This window comes from Amblyraja radiata, chromosome 23, assembly GCF_010909765.2.
Source record: "Amblyraja radiata isolate CabotCenter1 chromosome 23, sAmbRad1.1.pri, whole genome shotgun sequence".
NCBI classification, from domain to species: Eukaryota; Metazoa; Chordata; class Chondrichthyes; order Rajiformes; family Rajidae; genus Amblyraja; species Amblyraja radiata.
The window spans coordinates 32,978,443-33,004,395 of record NC_045978.1 but is presented as its reverse complement, the minus strand read 5'-3'; positions in this window follow the sequence as shown (position 1 = coordinate 33,004,395).

Genomic DNA, 25,953 nt, shown 5'->3' with positions numbered 1-25,953 from the left:
ATGCCAGAAGTTCTCACGCTCAAAAAAATATTAAAAAACATATATGAATAAATGAATAAAGTCACACTCCTCCACACTCACCAATGAGAATAGATTTTTGTCGGCGGGTTCCCCGTAAAGAACGAGCAATTGGCTTAAGCCCATCGCACACTATTTAAAATGGCAATGTAGACAAAAATGCTGGAGAAACTCAGCGGGTGAGGCAGCATCTATGTCTGAGTTTGACCCTTCTTCAGACTCAAGCACTTCTCCGACATTTTTGTCTACCGCTCTATAGATGCTGCCTCACCCGCATTCATATTCCCGTGTAGATGGTGTGAAAGGTGAGACTCGGCGGTGGTCCCAGCACCGACCCCCCTGATGCACCGCTCACACCTCCCACCCTCACCTCCGGCGACTCTGTGTCCGGCGGATCTAGGGGCGATCTATGAACATATTGGCGGCTGGAATTTTTGTTTCACTTTGAAGAAAGATTTGATAACTGGGATTGTATTCTCTGCAGCAACGGAGGTGAAGAAAATACTTGTTTGAGATGAATAATATGAGAATAGGACCTGTTTTGCTTAATAAAGAGTGTAAGAAGGAACTGCAGATGGTGGTTTAAACTGAAGATAGACACTAAAAGCTGGAATAACTCAGCAGGACAAACAGCATCCCTGGAGAGAAAGAATAGGTGATGTTTCAAGTCGAGACCTTCAGACTGAAGAGGTTGAAAACCAGCAATAAAACACAATGACTGGAGATGTGTGTTATCCAACTAAAGGCAGAAATCAGAATCATGTGTTCATCTTTATTGACGCGTCACCATAATAAATATATTACAGGAAAAATAATTTAATGGGGTGGCACGGTGGCGCAGCGGTAGAGTTGCTGCCTTGCAGCACCACAGACACAGATTTGATCCTCACTACGGGTGCTGTCTGTACAGTATTTGTACATTCTCCTTATGACCACATGGTTTTCTGTGGAAATTCCAGATTCTCCCACATCTGAAAGAAGTGCAGGTTTGTAGGTTAATTGGCTTCTGTAAATTGTCCCTGGCGTGTAGGATACAACTGGTGTATGATAGATGGCGGTCGGTGTCCACTTGGTGGGCCGAAGGGCCTGTTTCCAGATATATGTTTTACACATATATCTTAGTTTCATTGAACCATATACGGTTGAATATGTGGCATTATTTTCATCTTGTTTCTATAGTCAAAGGGTAAAGTTAATTGATTTATTTGTGCAGAACAGTGATGGAAGTCTGACTCCTCTTGCCTTGTTTCTATGTTTTTGTTTCTCTATATATGCATAACAGCATGAATTATAATCTGATTTCCATACATGAATATACTAAGGTCATTCATGTGCTGCACCTGTTGATCAGACTGGCTCTACTGTGGAATGTAATTAAGAATGGAGTTCAGCCTAACCTTATTCACACCTAATCCAATTTGAAGCATAAATGTTGCATCAAGTGTAAGTTAAAAGAATGCACCAGATTCCACAATTTCAAACTGAAAAATGCAAAAGCTTCCTACCTACCCTCCCACACCTCCCCCCCCCCCCCTCAGTCGCTGCATTCCCTCGCAATTTCTCACTCTCACCTCTCACCTCTCACCCAATGTTGGCAGCCCTGCATTTGCCCACATTAGGCACTTCAAGCCACAGCGTGTGCTTCAGCAAGCAATCGCATGATGTTGTTGACTGAACTTAGGCTGACCCCAGTTCCAGAGTGAGGGCAATGGAGGGCGAACGAATAGTTTGCTATTTCTCCTGTAGTTTAGTTCCACTCCAACAGGTAGCACGCTGGAGATAGGTGCAACAATGTGGCAAGATATATTAGGAAAGCCGTTAGGGCGATGGAGCAGCCATGCTTGACACTATCCATACTGAAACTGGATCTGTTGTGGTTCCATTGGTCATCATCATCATCGGCGGTCACTCGAAACGAGTATGAGTCCTCCATTGGTAATGATTTGACCGTTGGTAAGATCATGACTCGCATGTAATTGTGTGGCCGGTATAAAATGATGGTGATTTCAGACAAACAAATTAGAGAAAGGTGCTGCTCAATCCAACCCAACTAACAGAACCAAATGCTTTTGTGAGGTCGATAAGGGTTTGTGTAATGGCTGCTGCTTCCTGTGTTTCTCTTTGAGCTGATGTGTGATGAAGATGATGCCCATTTTGCCTCTGGATAGATGGAATCCAGTGTGATTCAAGAGGCAGCCCTTTGGCCACTGGAGAAAGGGGTTGAAGGCACTGGTGACGACTTTCATTGGGTCATACAGCAGGCAGGGAGACCCCTCTATAGCTACGGTAATTATCATGTCTCATTTACAACGGATGGTCAGTTATAACCTGCTGAGCTTTTCATACCAATGAACTGCCCCAACCCCGAACGTTGTCTATCGATTTTCTTACAGAGATGCTGCCGGAACCATGGACTTTCCCAGCAGGTTGTATTTTATCCAGAATTGCAGCACCTGGTCTCTTGTGTCCCCTTGATCCCAAGTCTTGTTTTACTGTTAGCAGTTGACAATCTTCTTGTCAGTTAGAGAATGTGTCAAGGCTAGAGAGGATAATACATATGGATAGAATCAAGAGTGCTCATTTCAAGGACAGAGTCATGGCTCAGATCTTTGAAGGGTTCAATCCAGTCATTGCCAACCACTCATCCTTGATGGGTTCACCTCCGTACCTAGCTATTAGCTCATGGATATTTGTCTGTAGATGGTCTTAAGAGCACTAAAGATCCCACATCATGGCTGTCAGCAAGTTGCTAGACCTCCTGTGCATTTTCCACCCAACACCTGTTCTTTGAATCACAGGCTTTCAGTTGATACTCACCTTGCAGGTGCCTGTAGACCATCTCTTTAACCTTGGGACAGAGTGGAGCTCCGACACAGTGTGTTTCTATACCGTGTTTGACTGATTGATCGATACTTTATTGTCACGTTTAATTGGTACAGTCAGATTCTTTGTTTGCATACAGTACGTATGCCATAGTCGCCACGTAAAGTGTGTCGACAAAGTTACAAAAAGTATTAAATATAGTACCGCTTCCTTCTCCCCCACCACACCCCCACCCAGTACCTCTTTGTTTTCAGCAGCCCCCCCCCCTCCCCATGCCGAGTCCCTCCTTGTTCTCAGCGCCCCCCCCCCCCCCCACCCCAAGCCGGGTCCCACCTTGTTCTCAGCGAAAGGGGTCCAGAACAAGGGGTCACAGTTTAAGGATAAGGGGGAAATCTTTTAGGACAGAGATGAGGAAAACATTTTTCACACAGAGAGTGGTGAATCTCTGGAATTCTCTGCCACAGAAGGTAGTTGAGGCCAGTTCATTGGCTATATTTAAGAGGGAGTTAGATGTGGCACCTTGTGGCTAAAGGGATCAGGGGGTATGGAGAGAAGGCAGGTACAGGATACTGAGTTGGATGATCAGCCATGATCATATTGAATGGCGGTGCAGGCTCGAAGGGCCGAATGGCCTACTCCTGCACCTATTTTCTATGTTTCTATGAAACATGCTCCATCGACCGCTGGGTACTCACTCTGGCCCATTCCAAATGGGTTTCCATTTAAATAGCTCATGGATCTCATCAAACCATCCCTGGTGTTTGCATTGGAGAAAAGCAATAGTCTGTTTACAGGTGCTAATTTTTGTGGACCTGAAGTCATGCAAACAGCGAAAGATAGTGTTAGCCTTCCAGAGCAGGCCATCTCGTGTACATCATGTCTTGCTCCGGATGGTGATGTTAGTGTCACGGTGTCTGAGCTCCCAACGAACAATAGCAGAGAAACGATCAAGTGGTGGGCTGTTCATGAGGTTCCTAAAATGACAGGTCTCACCTTCATATTGAGGAGTGGGCCTATTGTAGGGTATCTATTGCCACACTAGCTACCATATGGACTCAGATCCAGGTCTATGTCCAATGGCAATCAAGTTCAAGTTCGCGTTTATTGTCACTTAACCAACTAAGGTAGAGTGAAATTTGACTGGTAACCATGAGGCCCGATCATGAGTGGAGACCAGGTTCTGTTGCACAGCCATTATCCAGAGTGGACACACAAGTCATCTGTTATCAACAAAAATTCCAGCCCTGACAATATGTTCATAAATCGCCCCTGGATCCTCTCCAGAGCAATTGCACCCTTTCTACAGTGTGCCATAGTCTTACAGTATGGAAACAGGCCCTTCATCCCAACTTGTCCATGCAGATCAAGATGCCCCATCTAAACTAGTCCCATTTACCCGTATCCCTTTAAACCTTGTGTGTGCCAGTGTGTGTGTAAGGGTGTGTGTTAGGTTGTGTGTGAGTGTGTGTCAGTGAAGCGGCGACAACACCCGGAGTGAGCGGAGACTTGGCGATGCCCGGGGAGCGTTTCCCTCCCCACCCTCCCTGGGAATGCGGGCTGGCCCAGGTGCTCTGTGTCCAGCTGGGGTCCGGGGGAGGTGAGGGTCAGTGACCCGGGGGGTCGGGCATCGGAGCGGGGCTATAGACCGAAATTCATCCCCGCGGCTCCGGAGGCGGCACCGACGCCCCCACTCACCCGGTCCACTCCTGCCTCCAGGCCGGGGTTAAAACTCCATGGGGTGTGGACAGAGCGGCCGCCGGACACAGAGTCGCCGGAGGTGAGGGTGGGAGGTGTGAGCGGTGCCTCAGGGGGGTCGGTGCTGGGACCACTGCCGTGTCTCACCTTTCACACCATCTGCACGGGAATGTGAATGCGGGTGAGGCAGCATCTATAGAGCGGTAGACAAAAATGTCGGAGAAGTGCTTGAGTCTGAAGAAGGGTCAAACTCAGACATAGTTGCTGCTTCACCCGCTGAGTTTCTCCAGCATTTGTGTCTACATTGCCATTATAAATAGCGTGCGATGGGCTTAAGCTCGTTCTTCACGGGGAACCCGCCGACAAAAAAAAACTATTCTCATTGGTGAGTGTGGAGGAGTGTGACTTTATTCATTTATTCATATATGTTTTTTAATATTTTTTTAGAGCGTGAGAACTTCTGTCATCAGCGTGAGAGCGTGAGAATTTCCTCAAATGCGTTAGTCTCACGCTCAATGCGTGAGAGTTGGCTGCCCTGTATAAAATCATGAGGGGAATAGATATTGTGATGAACATATCATTTTTCCTCAGGGTAAGGGAATCAAGAATTTTAAGGCATGGGTTTAAGGTGAGTGGGGAAAGATTTAATAGGAACCTGAAAGACTACTTTACACACAGAGGATGGGGGATATATGGAACCAGCTGGCTTTGAAAGTAGCTGAGGCAGGTTAAGATTTAAAAGACATTTGGTCAGCTACATGGATAGGAATTGTTTAGAGAGATATAGGCCAATGAAGGCAAATGGAACCAGCATTGATGGGGCATCTTAGTTTGTCATTGGATGAGTGGGGCCAAAGGGCTTGTTTCCATGCTGCATGGCTCTATTAACAACTTGACGATAAAACAAGATTGAACTCAACCTAGCTTAGACATCAGCTAAGATGGTACATGGCTTGTCAGTTTGGTGTCTCAATTAGTTTCATTTATCCAAAAAATGACAGTCATACTTGCAGCTTCACAATACATTTATTTAAATTTACATAAAGATAGTGTTTAATGAGAATAGAAGTTGCAGATAATATGTTTCAGTGCTTACATTAAATTGCATAACATTTAAAAAGGATAGGAGATACTAAAATGTTTCTATAGTCAAAGGGTAAAGTTAATTGATTTATTTGTGCAGAACAGTGATGGAAGTCTGACTCCTCTTGCCTTGTTTCTATGTTTTTGTTTCTCTATATATGCATAACAGCATGAATTATAATCTGATTTCCATACATGAATATACTAAGGTCATTCATGTGCTGCACCTGTTGATCAGACTGGCTCTACTGTGGAATGTAATTAAGAATGGAGTTCAGCCTAACCTTATTCACACCTAATCCAATTTGAAGCATAAATGTTGCATCAAGTGTAAGTTAAAAGAATGCACCAGATTCCACAATTTCAAACTGAAAAATGCAAAAGCTTCCTACCTACCCTCCCACACCTCCCCCCCCCCCCCTCAGTCGCTGCATTCCCTCGCAATTTCTCACTCTCACCTCTCACCTCTCACCCAATGTTGGCAGCCCTGCATTTGCCCACATTAGGCACTTCAAGCCACAGCGTGTGCTTCAGCAAGCAATCGCATGATGTTGTTGACTGAACTTAGGCTGACCCCAGTTCCAGAGTGAGGGCAATGGAGGGCGAACGAATAGTTTGCTATTTCTCCTGTAGTTTAGTTCCACTCCAACAGGTAGCACGCTGGAGATAGGTGCAACAATGTGGCAAGATATATTAGGAAAGCCGTTAGGGCGATGGAGCAGCCATGCTTGACACTATCCATACTGAAACTGGATCTGTTGTGGTTCCATTGGTCATCATCATCATCGGCGGTCACTCGAAACGAGTATGAGTCCTCCATTGGTAATGATTTGACCGTTGGTAAGATCATGACTCGCATGTAATTGTGTGGCCGGTATAAAATGATGGTGATTTCAGACAAACAAATTAGAGAAAGGTGCTGCTCAATCCAACCCAACTAACAGAACCAAATGCTTTTGTGAGGTCGATAAGGGTTTGTGTAATGGCTGCTGCTTCCTGTGTTTCTCTTTGAGCTGATGTGTGATGAAGATGATGCCCATTTTGCCTCTGGATAGATGGAATCCAGTGTGATTCAAGAGGCAGCCCTTTGGCCACTGGAGAAAGGGGTTGAAGGCACTGGTGACGACTTTCATTGGGTCATACAGCAGGCAGGGAGACCCCTCTATAGCTACGGTAATTATCATGTCTCATTTACAACGGATGGTCAGTTATAACCTGCTGAGCTTTTCATACCAATGAACTGCCCCAACCCCGAACGTTGTCTATCGATTTTCTTACAGAGATGCTGCCGGAACCATGGACTTTCCCAGCAGGTTGTATTTTATCCAGAATTGCAGCACCTGGTCTCTTGTGTCCCCTTGATCCCAAGTCTTGTTTTACTGTTAGCAGTTGACAATCTTCTTGTCAGTTAGAGAATGTGTCAAGGCTAGAGAGGATAATACATATGGATAGAATCAAGAGTGCTCATTTCAAGGACAGAGTCATGGCTCAGATCTTTGAAGGGTTCAATCCAGTCATTGCCAACCACTCATCCTTGATGGGTTCACCTCCGTACCTAGCTATTAGCTCATGGATATTTGTCTGTAGATGGTCTTAAGAGCACTAAAGATCCCACATCATGGCTGTCAGCAAATTGCTAGACCTCCTGTGCATTTTCCACCCAACACCTGTTCTTTGAATCACAGGCTTTCAGTTGATACTCACCTTGCAGGTGCCTGTAGACCATCTCTTTAACCTTGGGACAGAGTGGAGCTCCGACACAGTGTGTTTCTATACCGTGTTTGACTGATTGATCGATACTTTATTGTCACGTTTAATTGGTACAGTCAGATTCTTTGTTTGCATACAGTACATATGCCCATAGTCGCCACGTAAACTGTGTCGACAAAGTTACAAAAAGTATTAAATATAGTACCGCTTCCTTCTCCCCCACCACACCCCCACCCAGTACCTCTTTGTTTTCAGCAGCCCCCCCCCGCCCCCATGCCGAGTCCCTCCTTGTTCTCAGCGCCCCCCCCCCCCCCCCACCCCAAGCCGGGTCCCACCTTGTTCTCAGCGAAAGGGGTCCAGAACAAGGGGTCACAGTTTAAGGATAAGGGGGAAATCTTTTAGGACAGAGATGAGGAAAACATTTTTCACACAGAGAGTGGTGAATCTCTGGAATTCTCTGCCACAGAAGGTAGTTGAGGCCAGTTCATTGGCTATATTTAAGAGGGAGTTAGATGTGGCACCTTGTGGCTAAAGGGATCAGGGGGTATGGAGAGAAGGCAGGTACAGGATACTGAGTTGGATGATCAGCCATGATCATATTGAATGGCGGTGCAGGCTCGAAGGGCCGAATGGCCTACTCCTGCACCTATTTTCTATGTTTCTATGAAACATGCTCCATCGACCGCTGGGACTCACTCTGGCCCATTCCAAATGGGTTTCCATTTAAATAGCTCATGGATCTCATCAAACCATCCCTGGTGTTTGCATTGGAGAAAAGCAATAGTCTGTTTACAGGTGCTAATTTTTGTGGACCTGAAGTCATGCAAACAGCGAAAGATAGTGTTAGCCTTCCAGAGCAGGCCATCTCGTGTACATCATGTCTTGCTCCGGATGGTGATGTTAGTGTCACGGTGTCTGAGCTCCCAACGAACAATAGCAGAGAAACGATCAAGTGGTGGGCTGTTCATGAGGTTCCTAAAATGACAGGTCTCACCTTCATATTGAGGAGTGGGCCTATTGTAGGGTATCTATTCCACACTAGCTACCATATGGACTCAGATCCAGGTCTATGTCCAATGGCAATCAAGTTCAAGTTCGCGTTTATTGTCACTTAACCAACTAAGGTAGAGTGAAATTTGACTGGTAACCATGAGGCCCGATCATGAGTGGAGACCAGGTTCTGTTGCACAGCCATTATCCAGAGTGGACACACAAGTCATCTGTTATCAACAAAAATTCCAGCCCTGACAATATGTTCATAAATCGCCCCTGGATCCTCTCCAGAGCAATTGCACCCTTTCTACAGTGTGCCATAGTCTTACAGTATGGAAACAGGCCCTTCATCCCAACTTGTCCATGCAGATCAAGATGCCCCATCTAAACTAGTCCCATTTACCCGTATCCCTTTAAACCTTGTGTGTGCCAGTGTGTGTGTAAGGGTGTGTGTTAGGTTGTGTGTGAGTGTGTGTCAGTGAAGCGGCGACAACACCCGGCGTGAGCGGAGACTTGGCGATGCCCGGGGAGCGTTTCCCTCCCCACCCTCCCCGGGAATGCGGGCTGGCCCAGGTGCTCTGTGTCCAGCTGGGGTCCGGGGGAGGTGAGGGTCAGTGACCCGGGGGGTCGGGCATCGGAGCGGGGCTATAGACCGAAATTCATCCCCGTGGCTCCGGAGGCGGCACCGACGCCCCCACTCACCCGGTCCACTCCTGGCTCCGGGCCGGGGTTAAAACTCCATGGGGTGTGGACAGAGCGGCCGCCGGACACAGAGTCGCCGGAGGTGAGGGTGGGAGGTGTGAGCGGTGCCTCAGGGGGGTCGGTGCTGGGACCACTGCCGTGTCTCACCTTTCACACCATCTGCACGGGAATGTGAATGCGGGTGAGGCAGCATCTATAGAGCGGTAGACAAAAATGTCGGAGAAGTGCTTGAGTCTGAAGAAGGGTCAAACTCAGACATAGTTGCTGCTTCACCCACTGAGTTTCTCCAGCATTTGTGTCTACATTGCCATTATAAATAGCGTGCGATGGGCTTAAGCTCGTTCTTCACGGGGAACCCGCCGACAAAAAAAAACTATTCTCATTGGTGAGTGTGGAGGAGTGTGACTTTATTCATTTATTCATATATGTTTTTTAATATTTTTTTAGAGCGTGAGAACTTCTGTCATCAGCGTGAGAGCGTGAGAATTTCCTCAAATGCGTTAGTCTCACGCTCAATGCGTGAGAGTTGGCTGCCCTGTATAAAATCATGAGGGGAATAGATATTGTGATGAACATATCATTTTTCCTCAGAAAAAGGGAATCAAGAATTTTAAGGCATGGGTTTAAGGTGAGTGGGGAAAGATTTAATAGGAACCTGAAAGACTACTTTACACACAGAGGATGGGGGATATATGGAACCAGCTGGCTTTGAAAGTAGCTGAGGCAGGTTAAGATTTAAAAGACATTTGGTCAGCTACATGGATAGGAATTGTTTAGAGAGATGTAGGCCAATGAAGGCAAATGGAACCAGCATTGATGGGGCATCTTAGTTTGTCATTGGATGAGTGGGGCCAAAGGGCTTGTTTCCATGCTGCATGGCTCTATTAACAACTTGACGATAAAACAAGATTGAACTCAACCTAGCTTAGACATCAGCTAAGATGGTACATGGCTTGTCAGTTTGGTGTCTCAATTAGTTTCATTTATCCAAAAAATCACAGTCATACTTGCAGCTTCACAATACATTTATTTAAATTTACATAAAGATAGTGTTTAATGAGAATAGAAGTTGCAGATAATATGTTTCAGTGCTTACATTAAATTGCATAACATTTAAAAAGGATAGGAGATACTAAAATGTCACCTTCAGTTGAGGTTAACTGAACTTCAGTCTTCAATAAAACTGGATCACCCCAAGTGGCCAAGGCAGGAGATTTTGAATGTTTTTCATCATACACTTGACCTGAAAATAAAACTGAAGTCAGATTTCAGATAAATTACACCTTAACATCCGTCTTTATTGCACTTGTTAACTGCCAAAATGTGCAAAGCTCCCACATCCCTATTATTAACGTCATGAAAAAGGATGAAACAGGTTGTTTCTAATTCCTCGCACAGGCCAGCGGTATTACAATATCTTACCACCTTAAAAGAAGATATCATCTATTTTACCATGTTTGATTCTTCAAGCAAAACAATTGAAATGGTCTTACATTGTATTCACATACTAGTATGTATACACTATACCTGCTTTCTTTACCACAAAAGTCCACATGTCTTGCCAACTGAGTGATGAAGCAATTTGACTACTGAGGTTTTTAAGCAGATTTTTGGCACAGTCTTTCAGATGGAAAGATCCCTCATCCTGAACAGTAAAATAAAAGAGAAAACAGGGATGCAAGTTCATGCAAGTACAATGGCAAAGTACAATGGCAAGTAAAGGTATCTTAAATTTGTAAAAACTCATGAAAACACACATTATTTGGATATAATCTACTACAACACAGAATGTTTAAGGTATAATCTAAATTAAATGTCAAATCCAGTACAATTTCAGAGGGAAGAAGTAGAAAATGCAAGTCTACCCACTAATGTCATTGTGATCTGCTCCATTCTGTTTGTAGTCTGTTTGTAATTTGTTTGGTTGTTTGTTTGTTTGTCTTTTTGCACAAAGTCCGCGAGCATTGCCACTTTTCATTTCACTGCACATCTCGTATGTGTATGTGACGAATAAACTTGACTTGACTTTAGTTACTTAATCTTTCAACTGATCTCAAGAAAGCAAAATATGAAACCAGAAGCAACAATTTTCCATTGTTTTTTATTCTACCAAGAACCAAGTTATGTATGGAAAATGACCATACTCGATTTTAAATGCAAAATCAGTTGAGGTATCATTTTCTTTTTCCTCATTTTCACCTCCCGAACAGTTTCCCCAGAAGCTTATTATAGAATCTAGGCCAACTGCTTATTGCATAAACCTATACACAGTTTTATCCTCCAAAAATTTTGCAATACCTGCTGAGTTTTATTTGGCTTGTAATGTGACCTGCCAAAAAAAATAAATGTTCCCTTCCTGCCAAACTTGAATTTAAACACAAGCAAGGGCAGTGATGTTCTTGAACTGCATTGTCCTACAGATATTTATCAGTTCTTTCTACACCCCATAATTTGGATTTAACTGCTTGGATGTTTAATATCCAATTGTCCAACATAAAAGCAAAGACACTGAATGTTAAACCAAGCATTAAAGCAGGGGTCGGCAACCTTGTTCTGCATAAGGGCCGGGACGCATGTCTGTGAGCATATGGCGGGCTACATCTATCACGTGTACACATGGATCCCTCCCAGGATGGCAGGCAATCGAATGACATGTTCACAGAAGGTAGACAAAAATGCTGGAGAAACTCAGCGAACGAGGCAGCCTCATGCAATCCTTGCATGTCTCACCCGCTGAGTTTCTCCAGCATTTTTGTCGACCTTCGATTTTACCAGCATCTGCAGTTCTTTTTAAAACCTGGTCACAGAAGGTGCGCGGCCGTGCAGGATGCGGTACAGCCAGAGCTCGGCCGCGCTTGGGGCGGGCGCTCAGTGGGCCGGATGAATACGGGAAACAAAATTTGCCTGTGGGCGGGATGATTTCAGCCCGGGGGCTGTAGGTTGCCAACCCCAGCATTAACGAAATCTGTGGGAATATGTAAACAAAATTTAAAACAACAAGTACAATCTTCAATCACAATTATACTAAAGTTCCATAATCATGGTGCCCGATTCGAACTGATAAATGAAGTTTAAGTTTCTCTGAGTCTGCACAGATCATGTTATATTATCGTGTAGCCCCCTCTGCTGGATATCCTTGTCTGCAGAACATAGATAATGCTAATTCCAAATCAGCTAGTCCCAGATTACCAGATCTGTTCAATGCAACAGGAATACACTGGATGTCAGATGATAGCACATCCTGCTCTGTCACCAAATTTAGCACCAAATCTTGAGGTAAAGCTCAGCAGAGATGTGGGTGTGGATGCACTTCACATTTATCCCTTCACTTTACACCTGTCACATCACAAGAATTGACTGTAATTCTGTAATGAAATGGTAATTTGTTTTCATTTTATCCACCAGCGCTAGCTGCTGCAGAAGTGCAGATAGCGTTGCTGACTTGCAATTAAAGCTACGCAAGTTTGATCCTGACCTTGGCTGCTGTCCATGAGGAGTTTGCAAAACTGCTTGGGTTGCTGCTGGGTTCTCCAGTGCCCTCCCACATTCCAAAAGAATGCCAAAGTTGTTGGGCACACGAGAATAGCTTGCAGGGTGGGGCATATCGATTGATGGGATAGCTCTGTCAGCCAGTTTAGGCTTGATGGATCAAATGGCCTCACGTCATGAGAAAATGAGAGTATAAATGAGGTACAAATTGAAATATTATTAATGGCATTAATTATATATTTTAAGAGTGCCCAATTTTTAAACAGTCATATACAGCGCGAAAATTGGGTGAGAGGTGAGAGTGATAAATTGCGAGGGTGTGCAGCTTCCGAGGAGGGGGGCAGGGGGGGGGGGGGTGTGGGAGGGGGGTGTTCGCATGGAAATTGACATGCTCAGGGCTGCCAACTCTCACGCATTGAGCGTGAGACTAACGCAATTGAGGAAATTCTCACGCTGATGACAGAAGTTCTCACGCTCAAAAAAATATTAAAAAACATATATGAATAAATGAATAAAGTCACACTCCTCCACACTCACCAATGAGAATAGTTTTTTGTCGGCAGGTTCCCCGTAAAGAACGAGCAATTAAAAAAATTGCCGACAAATAACTATTCTCATTGGTGAGTGTGGAGGATTGTGACTTTATTCATTTATTCATATATGTTTTTTAATATTTTTTTGAGCGTGAGAACTTCTGTCATCAGCGTGAGAGCGTGAGAATTTCCTCAATTGCGTTAGTCTCACGCTCAATGCGTGAGAGTTGGCAGCCCTGAGCATATCAATTTCCATGCGACCCCCCCCCCCCCCCACCCCCCCCCCCCGTCTCCCCCTCCTCGGAAGCTGCACATCCTCGCAATTTACCACTCTCACCTCTCACCCAATTTTCGCGCTGTATATGACTCTGACTATTGGCTTAAGCCCATCGCACACTACTTAAAATGGCAATGTAGACAAAAATGCTGGAGAAACTCAGCGGGTGAGGCAGCATCTATGTCTGAGTTTGACCCTTCTTCAGACTCAAACAATTAACCGGGGTTTCATATCTTTTTGCCGTATCATCCATGGTCACCTCTTGGAGCTGATGGGAGAGTAAATAATTTATCGCTGTTGCCAACTCCTCACCCAACGGCTCCCCTGACTCTCTGGGGATGGCAAATCTTGCTGCCAGACCTGGTATTCTGAGCTCATGCCCTTCACCCCTTGGGCTCTGCTCACCCACTGATTCGGCGTCAGAGTAAAACTGACCCATCAAACTCTCCTCCTCCAAGAGGGAGCGGTTGAGCAGCCCTATTTCAGGCGTTGCTCGCACGGGCTCTCCAATAGCCCAGCACGGACATCACTCCTCCTGCCGGAGTGTATCCTTATGGAGCATCCTCTCCATTAGGAGCACTATTTGAAATAACCGTGCAAGAACGGTCTCCCTTTGCGGAGGGGAACCCTCCTGGCCCGACTCCCCCGAGTCTATGGGCCTAGCAGACTTAGCAGTCGCCTTACGCCCCAACGGCGCGGCAACGGTGCTCAAAGGCAACGTGTCTGCAGTCGCTGGACTCCCTGCCAACGACATAACAGGTGAACTAGGCGGGCACCCGCTACCTGCACTCCCGCGGTCTTCCATGGTTTTACCAGCGGCTCGCCTCGCCTTCACCTTTGACGCTTTCTGCATGTTCAACTTGATCTGAAAAACAAGCCTTTCAACAAGAAAGCGACCTCCGACTAAGCTGAGCACTTACCTTGAGGTTTTTAAACTTACCGCTGGAGGAGCGCTGCTCCTCTGACCGGTCGCTGCGCCATGCGTCTGACGTAATGACACGCATGCGGCTGGACGGGGTATTCTTCACGTTGTTACTCACGTGATTCCGAAGTAAAATTAGCATAGATAGGCATCACTGTGGCATGGATGCGGTGGATTGGAGAGTATATTTCTGCTCTTCAAGATCCTATGAATATTTGTTCTATCGTAACTTCTTTCACTGATTGCATCAACATCCCAAGTTCATGAAAAATGCGTGGTCAGCTGTTGAAATATTTGACCATCAAGAAACAAATTATTAATCACGTTCAGCATCTTTGACATTCTATTATCACAAGAATTGCTGATTAGTTGCTAAGAAAAGATTTAACACCCTTCCCATGGCTACCTGGATAAATAAAAGAAAAGACAAAATCAAAGAATTAAATAACATGATATGATAGTAAGTATTGGATCATAAGGTAGAAGTACTTTGAATTTTGACTTAATAAAACTCTAAGCAAGCATTTACTGCCCCAGCCAAGCCCTAAACCTCCACAAGAATAAATTGTTGTTGGATTCTTTGAAAAAATAATTAATGTTTTGGTTTGGATTTACCCCAGAACTGAGATGTTTCCAGAAAAGGATAAGCAAACTAGGATGATTTAGGATGATACAGTGATCCTGATGAAAGTGATCCTGATAATACAGATGATACAGTGATCCTGACCCTACATCTTCAGCCCTGACCCCACATTTTCTACATGTCTACGTCCCTACCTAAAAGCCTCTTAAACAGCACCACTATATCTGTTTCCAGTACCACTTTTGGCAGCGTGTTGCAAGCACCCACTACTCTCTGTGTAAAAAAATGTGCTCCGAACATCCCTGTCAACTTTGGCTCTCTCACATTGGTCATACCGAGATAAGGACTGCACAGGGAGAAGGGAGTCATAAAGTATGTCAATTTCCATGCGGTGCAGAACGAGGCCATATCTGTCCATAGAGTCCAGGTAACTTTATGGAGCAATCTTATTCCCCCACTAATTTTCCATCTCCCTATTCTCCCCACATTTCCAAAATGGGTGAACAAGAGGAAGATGACTGAACGTTATTGCCTTCCCTCACAGTGGGAAACGTTGATTCCGCTGTGGTGGATGTTCATGTTAAATTCTATAGTGTTATGTTCATTTTATTTTATTAGTGTGGCTGTATGGTAACTCAAATTTCACTGCACCAATTGGTGTATGTGACAATAAATTACAGGGCTGCAAACTCTCACGCATTGAGCGTGAGACTTACGCATTTGAGGAAATTCTCACGCTCTCACGCTGATGCCAGAAGATCTCACGCTCAAAAAAATATTAAAAAACATATATGAATAAATGAATAAAGTCACACTCCTCCACACTCACCAATGAGAATAGTTTTTTGTCGGCGGGTTCCCCGTAAAGAACGAGCAATTGGCTTAAGCCCATCGCACACTATTTAAAATGGCAATGTAGACAAAAATGCTGGAGAAACTCAGCGGGTGAGGCAGCATCTATGTCTGAGTTTGACCCTTCTTCAGACTCAAGCACTTCTCCGACATTTTTGTCTACCGCTCTATAGATGCTGCCTCACCCGCATTCACATTCCCGTGTAGATGGTGTGAAAGGTGAGACTCGGCGGTGGTCCCAGCACCGACCCCCCTGATGCACCGCTCACACCTCCCACCCTCACCTCCGGCGACTCTGTGTCCGGCGGATCCAGGGGCGATATATGAACATATTGGCGGCTGGAATTTTTGTTTCACTTTGAAGAAAGATTTGATAACTGGGATTGTATTCTCTGCAGCAACGGAGGTGAAGAAAATACTTATTTGAGATGAATAATATTATGAGAATAGGACCTGTTTTGCTTAATAAAGAGTGTAAGAAGGAACTGCAGATGGTGGGTTAAACTGAAGATAGACACTAAAAGCTGGAATAACTCAGCAGGACAAACAGCATCTCTGGAGAGAAAGAATAGGTGATGTTTCAGGTCGAGACCTTCAGACTGAAGAGGTTGAAAACCAGCCATAAAACACAATGACTGGAGATGTGTGTTATCCAACTAAAGGCAGAAATCAGAATCATGTGTTCATCTTTATTGACGCGTCAACATAATAAATATTACAGAAATAAAATTAATGGGGTGGCACGGTGGCGCAGCGGTAGAGTTGCTGCCTTGCAGCACCACAGACACAGATTTGATCCTCACTACGGGTGCTGTCTGTACAGTATTTGTACATTCTCCTTATGACCACATGGTTTTCTGTGGAAATTCCGGATTCTCCCACATCTGAAAGAAGTGTAGGTTTGTAGGTTAATTGGCTTCTGTAAATTGTCCCTGGCGTGTAGGATACAACTGGTGTATGATAGATTGCTGGTCGGTGTCCACTTGGTGGGCCGAAGGGCCTGTTTCCATATATATGTTTTACATATATATCTTAGTTTCATTGAACCATATACGGTTGAATATGTGGCATTATTTTCATCTTGTTTCTATAGTCAAAGGGTAAGGTTAATTGATTTATTTGTGCAGAGCAGTGATGGAAGTCTGACTCCTCTTGCCTTGTTTCTATGTTTTTGTTTCTCTATATATGCATAACAGCATGAATTATAATCTGATTTCCATACATGAATATACTAAGGTCATTCATGTGCTGCACCTATTGATCAGACTGGCTCTACTGTGGAATGTAATTAAGAATGGAGTTCAGCCTAACCTTATTCACACCTAATCCAATTTGAAGCATAAATGTTGCATCAAGTGTAAGTTAAAAGAATGCACCAGATTCCACAACTTCAAACTGAAAAATGCAAAAGCTTCCTACCTACCCTCCCACACCTCCCCCCCCCCCCCCCCCCCCCCTCAGTCGCTGCATTCCCTCGCAATTTCTCACTCTCACCTCTCACCTCTCACCCAATGTTGGCAGCCCTGCATTTGCCCACATTAGGCACTTCAAGCCACAGCGTGTGCTTCAACAAGCAATCGCATGATGTTGTTGACTGAACTTAGGCTGACCCCAGTTCCAGAGTGAGGTCAATGGAGGTCGAACGAATAGTTTGCTATTTCTCCCGTAGATTAGCTCCACTCCAGCAGGTAGCACGCTGGAGATAGTTGCAACAATGTGGCAAGATATATTAGGAAAGCCGTTAGGGCGATGGAGCAGCCATGCTTGACACTATCCATACTGAAACTGGATCTGTTGTGGTTCCATTGGTCATCATCATCATCGGCGGTCACTCAAAACGAGTATGAGTCCTCCATTGGTAATGATTTGACCGTTGGTAAGATCATGACTCGCATGCAATTGTGTGGCCGGTATAAAATGATGGTGATTTCAGACAGACACATTAGAGAAAGGTGCTGCTCAATCCAACCCAACTAACAGAACCAAATGCTTTTGTGAGGTCGATAAGGGTTTGTGTAATGGCTGCTGCTTCCTGTGTTTCTCTTTGAGCTGATGTGTGATGAAGATGATGCCCATTTTACCTCTGGATAGATGGAATCCAGTGTGATTCAAGAGGCAGCCCTTTGGCCACTGGAGAAAGGGGTTGAAGTCACTGGTGACGACTTTCATTGGGTCATACAGCAGGCAGGGAGACCCCTCTATAGCTACGGTAATTATCATGTCTCATTTACAACGGATGGTCAGTTATAACCTGCTGAGCTTTTCATACCAATGAACTGCCCCAACCCCGAACGTTGTCTGTCGATTTTCTTCCAGAGATGCTGCCTGAACCATGGACTTTCCCAGCAGGTTGTATTTTATCCAGAATTGCAGCACCTGAAGTCTCTTGTGTCCCCTTGATCCCAAGTCTTGTTTTATTGTTGGCAGTTGACAATCTTCTTGTCAGTTAGAGAATGTGTCAAGGCTAGAGAGGATAATACATATGGATAGAATCAAGAGTGCTCATTTCAAGGACAGAGTCATGGCTCAGATCTTTGAAGGGTTCAATCCAGTCATTGCCAACCACTCATCCTTGATGGGTTCACCTCCGTACCTAGCTATTAGCTCATGGATATTTGTCTGTAGATGGTCTTAAGAGCACTAAAGATCCCACATCATGGCTGTCAGCAAGTTGCTAGACCTCCTGTGCATTTTCCACCCAACACCTGTTCTTTGAATCACAGGCTTTCAGTTGATACTCACCTTGCAGGTGCCTGTAGACCATCTCTTTAGCCTTGGGACAGAGTGGAGCTCCGACACAGTGTGTTTCTATACCGTGTTTGACTGATTGATCGATACTTTATTGTCATGTTTAATTGGTACAGTGAGATTCTTTGTTTGCATACAGTACGTATGCCATAGTCGCCAGGTAAAGTGTGTCGACAAAGTTACAAAAAGTATTAAATATAGTACCGCTTCCTTCTCCCCCACCTCACCCCCAGCCCAGTACCTCTTTGTTTTCAGCAGCCCCCCCCCCCCCCCATGCCGAGTCCCTCCTTATTCTCAGCGCCTCCCCCCCACCCCAAGCCGGGTCCCACCTTGTTCTCAGCGAAAGGGGTCCAGAACAAGGGGTCACAGTTTAAGGATAAGGGGGAAATCTTTTAGGACAGAGATGAGGAAAACATTTTTCACACAGAGAGTGGTGAATCTCTGGAATTCACTGGCACAGAAGGTAGTTGAGGCCAGTTCATTGGCTATATTTAAGAGGGAGTTAGATCTGGCCCTTGTGCCTAAAGGGATCAGGGGGTATGGAGAGAAGGCAGGTTCAGGATACTGAGTTGGATGATCAGCCATGATCATATTGAATGGCGGTGCAGGCTCGAAGGGCCGAATGGCCTACTGCTGCACCTATTTTCTATGTTTCTATGAAACATGCTCCATCGACCGCTGGGACTCACTCTGGCCCATTCCAAATGGGTTTCCATTTAATTAGCTCATGGATCTCATCAAACCATCCCTGGTGTTTGCATTGGAGAAAAGCCATAGTCTGTTTACAGGTGCTAATTTTTGTGGACCTGAAGTCATGCAAACAGCGCTGAATTAGGCCCTTCGGCCCAACTCGTCCATGCGCACCTCATGAAGTCCATTGGATTGACTGATTCATCTCCGAGGCAAAAGCTCACCCCATAAAGATAGTGTTAGCCTTCCAGAACAGGCCATCTCGTGTACATCATGTCTTGCTCCGGATGGTGATGTTAGTGTCACGGTGTCTGAGCTCCCGACGAACAATAGCAGAGAAACGATCAAGTGGTGGGCTGTTCATGAGGGTCCTAAAATGACAGGTCTCACCTTCATATTGAGGAGTGGGCCTATTGTAGGGTATCTATTGCACACTAGCTAGCATATGGACTCAGAACCAGGTCTTTGTCCAATGGCAATCAAGTTCAAGTTCGTGTGTCACTTAAACAACTAAGTGAAATTTGACTGGTAACCATGAGGCCCGATCATGAGTGGAGACCAGGTTCTGTTGCACAGCCATTATCCAGAGTGGACACACAAGCCATCTGTTATCAACATGCATGCACTTACACATATGGGTGGAGCTCAGGCCATGGAACACTTCCTCCTCCTTGCTTCCCCGAACTCAGCCAAACATCCCCCCCTCCTCCTTGAATTCCTCTCACCCTTTAACTTTCTCATCCCTGAATCTCTCCTTTAGTGTCAGTCAACCCCCTCTCCTCAGCTCTCTTCCCTCTGCCCTCCTTAAACCCCTCTACTTTGTCTACAGCCTGTGGAATACCACCCCGCCCCACCCCCGCCCTGCCACCCGCACAACTTCCCTCCCTGCACCAGCCACTCTTCCCCTTCTCTTTTCGCCCTTAGTCTGCTCTGTAGCCTCTGAACCTTCACGCTCACAATGCAGGCCGCTCTTCAATTTGCCGTCTCCCTCCCCTGTCCTCCTTGCAGCAACACATCCCCCCCCCCCCCCCCCCCCCCACCCCCCCCCAGGGCACGCCTCAGCCCCCACAATTGAACAGTGGCTCTGGTCTGAAGCGCCAGGCGACTCACACTAGTTATTATGTTGAATTATAATGGATCAGATCAAATGCTCCGGTTCACCAGATATGGCATGCAGACCTCTGTGAGTGACATTCGCAAGCCCACCCTTGTTGCGTTTGCCACATATTTATATCAAAATGACTGTGTGTTTGGCCTGTTATCAGCAGGCCCCAGCTGACTCTCTCTTTCTATCTCTTCCTGTGGTTTCCAGGGTGTTCCACGAACGACGTCAACTTGCATTCTTTGCCCTGATCAGCTGTTGGATAATGCCTGAGAGAGCACATATCTCTGCTTGTGCAGTTCCCTGAACATGGCCCATTTATTTCACGATTCTCTTGGTGTCATGGAGTTATACCACATGGAAACAGGCCAATCGGCCCACTACGTCCATGCTGACCCAATGGGCACTCATTAGTTCCCTCCCCCAGCACTTGGTTCATAGCCTTCGCTTTTTTGGCATGTCACGTGGTCTCCCAGACATTTTGTTTGTGCCACTAGTGACTTTGCTTACACCACTCTCATGAACTGTATTCCAGATACTCACTATATGTGGTAAATAGCACACTATCCTTGATTGGACTTTGCTGGCTTCAAATTCCGCTCAACGTTATTCCCTTATCATGTATCTATACACTATAAATGGCCCGATTGTAATCATGTACTGTCTTTTTGCTGACTGGGTAGCAACAACAAAAGCTTTTCACTGGACCTCGGTGCACATGACAATAAACTAAACTGAGCTGAACATGACGACACTTCCCTCCCCACATCGAAAGCATCTACTTGAGGCATTAAGGATACCCAGCATCGGGGCCATAACCACTTTGTGCTGCTGCCATTGGGCAGGAGGAATAGAAGCCTGAAGTCACACACATCCAACTTCAGAAACAGCTACTTTCCTGCAGCATCAGGTCTTGAACTGGCCAGAACTACCCTGATGCAACTCAGCAATGGAACATTGCCATCCACCACTTGCACTACCATGGGCTTGTTTAATTTTTTTTATTTTGCACTGATGTCTTATTTCTGGCAGTCTTTTTCTTTCCAATGTTTTGTATAATTGATATATATGTTTTTGTGTGCTGTTTGAGTCTGTGCCTGTGATCATGGGCAGAAATCCTGGGGGGGGGGGGGGGGGGGGGAACACGTTCCCCCATGTTTTGAGAGGTGGGGGACAATCCCCCCATGTTTTGTTTGTAATCCGGACTTTATCAGACACTTTCTAAGGGCCGAATCGGCCCGTTCACGGGGCCTTTCAGCGCCTGGTGCGGCTTAAAATCAACCTGCTGCATCGAGGCGATCAAGGCTCCCGATGTTGAAGTCCCTGCCGGCCGATGAAAGGCCCCGTGAAAGGGCCGATTCAAGCCTCATGATTCGGGGCAGACAAAGCTGCTGTAGTTGGAGTTTGGAGTCGGTCACCAATCAGGTCAGCTTCCGATGTTACTGTCCACAGGGCCCACGGCCGAAGCCTCGCGTGTGTGCGCATACGTGGCCACCAAAATATTGTGTCCCCCCCATGTTTTGATAGAGATTTCCGTGCCTGCCTGTGATACTGCTGTAAGCAAGGTTTTCATTGTACCTGTACCTCAACATTCCTGTGAATATAACAATAAATGGGTCTTGATATGCTGAGTTCCTCCAGGAGTTAGTTTTTAACTTGACTTGTTGCCAGACAAAATGAGCCCCTTTGAGTCAGTCAAGGGCAGCATCACCAGGGCGGCATGGTGGTGCAGCACCAGAGACCTGGGTTCGATCCCGACCATGGGTGCTGTCTGTACGGAGTTTGTACATTCTCCCCGTGTCCTGCGTGGGTTTTCTCCTAGATCTTCGGTTTCCTCCCACACTCCAAAGACGTACAGGTTTGTAGGTTAATTAGCTTGGTGTAAATGTAAAAATTGTGTGTGTGTGTAGGGTAGTGTGTGTGTAGGGTAGTGTTAATGTGCGGGGATCGCTGGTCAGTGCGGACTCGGTGGGCCGAGGGGCCTGTTTCCGTGTTGTATCTCCAAACTAAACAAAAATTGATAACTTCCTGAGAAATAATATTTTACTCTTTGTTGATGATTAGAATTTTAGTAATGTACATCAAATTAAAGGTTACATTTTGGAATGCCACGTGTAAAATAGTCAATTATCCCCAGCAACTTCACGGGAGCATTCTAGGCCAGACTGCGACACCCAGCGGGTTGGCAGATATTAGGACTGGCTCGCAAAAGCCTGATCGAAGAGGAGAACTGGAGCAGAATTTAAAGAGGATGTGAGGTAAAAGGATATAAGGAGTGATTTCCAGATTTCAGGCACTAGGCACAGAACCAACACTTTATACACTCGCACCAAACTGCTCTCGCCTGCATTTTATGAAGGGTTACCGGCCCTATTACCTTGAACTGATTCATGCCCCTGGTAAAATCACACAAAGTGTTACATAATGCATTAAAGTTAACAATGTAGACATTTCCAGCCAGCATCAGGATCCCAAGAGCTGACCTCGTGTTGGAGGGGGTGGTACAGTCCATTCTCACCCTGAGCCTAACTCAGTCATAAGGGGAGTCAAGGAGAAATGGGACCCAATCTGAACACGCAAGATATCCTCGTTCTTTATCAAAAGTGGATTCCAATTAGCCTCCCTCTCACTCCCCCAGTTGTCGGAAATGGATCCCTCACATCTCCGCTTTGTCCCGTAGTTCTGCTCAGCTCTCTCTCCTCTCAGACAGAACAAGGATAGAGTTCCCTGGCGCTCATATTTCACCCCCCCCCCCCACCATCCCAGACTCCACATCCAACACACCATCCTCTAAAGCATTTCTGACACCTCCAACATAATCCCACCACTAGTCACATCTTCCCATACCTTTCCACCTTCCACAGTGATCACTCCTCCCCTAATTCGGTGGTTCACTCATCCCTTCCCACTCAAGCCATCCCCGCTCCAGCTACTTCCCGTTTTGTGTGCTGCCTGATCTATGTGCTTGTGATGGTGCTGCAAGCACGTTTTTCATTGCACTTGTACCTCGCTGTACTCGTGCATGTGACAATAACCTTGATTTGACATAACAACAAAATGCCCAGTGGTCATTATCCCGTTACTGTGGCGGCATGCTGAACCCCTGCTGGTAAGAGGCCACACTTACTAATTGACTGCATGGACTCCTATGAGTCGGGTTCTGCTGCTGTCAGGAGCTAAGGATAACTATAATGGTTTCCATCCTATGTCTTCACAAGACTGACACAGGCAGCATTGAAACCAGACTGTCCTTCAGTCTTCAGTCTGAACATAGGAACTGCTTCCAAACTGCACTGCTGTAACCCCCCCCCCCCCCCCCGATGCAGTTTTGCATTTGATAGAACATATTGAATGTAGAAGAGCACAGCACAAGAACAGGCCCTGCAACCCATATGTTTGTGCCACACATAATGCCAAGACCAACTCTTACTCGCCTGCATATAATCTACATCTCTCCATTCCCGTATATCCATGTGTCTACCCAGAAGTCTCTTAAACACCACTATCGTATCTGCCTCCACATCACCCCAGCAATGCATTCCAGGCACTCACCATACTGTGTAAAAAACCTGCCCCGCACCTTTAAGCCATGCCCTCCAGTATTTGATATTTCCATCCTGGGAAAAAAATTCTGACTGTCCATCCTATCTTTTTCTCGGATAATTTTACATTCTTCTATGGTCTACCCTCAACTACAGCGTTCCAGAGAAAACAATCCAAGTCTATCCAATCTCTCCCAGTAGCTAATTTCTCCTAATCCAGGCTTCATTCTAGTAAACTTCCTCTGTACCCTTTCGAAAGCCTCCACATCCTTTCTGTTTTGAGGTGACCCGACTGCATATAATACTCCAAATGCAGGTTAACCATAGTACTGTACAGCTGCATCATGAGTTCCTGACACTTAAACTCAATGTTATGACCAATTAATGTATGAATGAATGAATGAAAGCAAACACAACATACAATTTCTTTACCACTTTATCTACTTGTAGGTAAGTTACATAGAAACATAGAAAATAGGTGCAGGAGTAGGCCATTCGGCCCTTCGAGCCTGCACCGCCATTCAATATGATCACGGCTGATCATCCAACTCAGTATCCTGTACCTGCCTTCTCTCCATACCCCCTGATCACTTTAGCCACAAATTAAATTAAATTAAATTTCTTTATTTATATAGCACATTTTTAGTCAACTTGCATTGACCCCAAAGTGCTTCACATAATTACATCCACACACACAGGCAAAGGTGGGTGAAGTGTCTTGCCCAAGGACACAACGACAGTATGCACTCCAAGCGGGATTCGAACCAGCTACCTTCCGGTTGCCAGCCGAACACTTAGCCCATTGTGCCATCTGTCGTCCCTATTGCCGTCCAAGGGCCACATCTAACTCCCTCTTAAATATAGCCAATAAACTGGCCTCAACTACCTTACAATACTTACCTTCAGCGGTGCTGCAGTTCTGCCACTGCCCGTGTGCGCAAATTTGGCGCCTTTGAGGGGGGGGGCGGGATTAAAATGCCGTTTTCTCCTGCCTGTCCGAAATATATTTTCTCAGGCTGTTCAGCTGATGCTGAAAAATTGTTCCGACTTGCGTTCTCGGAAGTTTAAAAAAAAAAATTGCGGAACAATTTAATCGCTGGAGTAAAATAAAAAAGCGACTTCTAACGCCGACAATGGGACGGATCTCACGTAGGGGATAAAACACAAGGTAAGTTGTCTATTTTACTTGCTTCTTAGGATTACTTTAATCAAAATTTCATTTGCGAAAATGTGATTATGGCCCCATACGAACCAGCAGTGTTTTTCCTGCCGATATGGGGTTCAAATTTACTGCAACCGCAACGTTCCAAATGGTCGCGTTCCAGAAAAACCCACTCGCAAGATGATTTAAATGGCCATTAATTTACAGGTATTAAACATTAAATTCCTTCCATTTGGCCTATAAATTCATGACAATGAGATTTAAAAATCATGTTATGTTGTGAATTCTTGTGTGAATGTTATTTGGACACTTAGGCTATTTAAAAATGTTAATCTTTCTTAAGAAATGGATAGATGTTTAGATCTAGTAATTGAATTTTGTAATTAACTACAATTAGGTAACTAACTAATTATATGATTTAATTTCAGATCATCCATGTAAGATTGTTTCATATTTGTTTCAGAATGCTTCAATCTATAATAACTGAAAATGTATTTCAGTTCTCTTAATTTTTAAGAAAGTTTTGGGCGTTTGAATGTGCAACACTGTACACGTGCTCAGATTAGACTCTGTCTGCCATTTCTCCACTGGAATACGGTCATCCCAACCTTTGCCAGCACACCACTCATCATCCCAATTCAGATGAAACAATGTCCTGTCTCTGGGCATGGACTGTCTCTCGATCAGTACTCTGGGATGGTGGAGTAGGCTCTTCTTGTGAGTGCCAGTGATACGACACATTCTTACAACACCAGCAGAGAAAGCCTGCCTTCATTACCTCCTCTTCCCCTTCGGCTCATTCCCGCATAGCAGCCAAGGGTCATGCCTTGTGATTCTGTTAAAGAAGAAGGAGCTCACTCTGGAGGGAATTGCAGTGTCTGTCCAGGCTCAATGTTCAATCTCACTCTACATGCCCCGTGCTTCAAGTACATGTGGGTTATTATGAGCATGGAACCATGCAATGGGAAGTCACACAGTATTCCATGTGCACTGTGGTAATGATCAGTTTTCCGATCCAGCAAGTAGTTG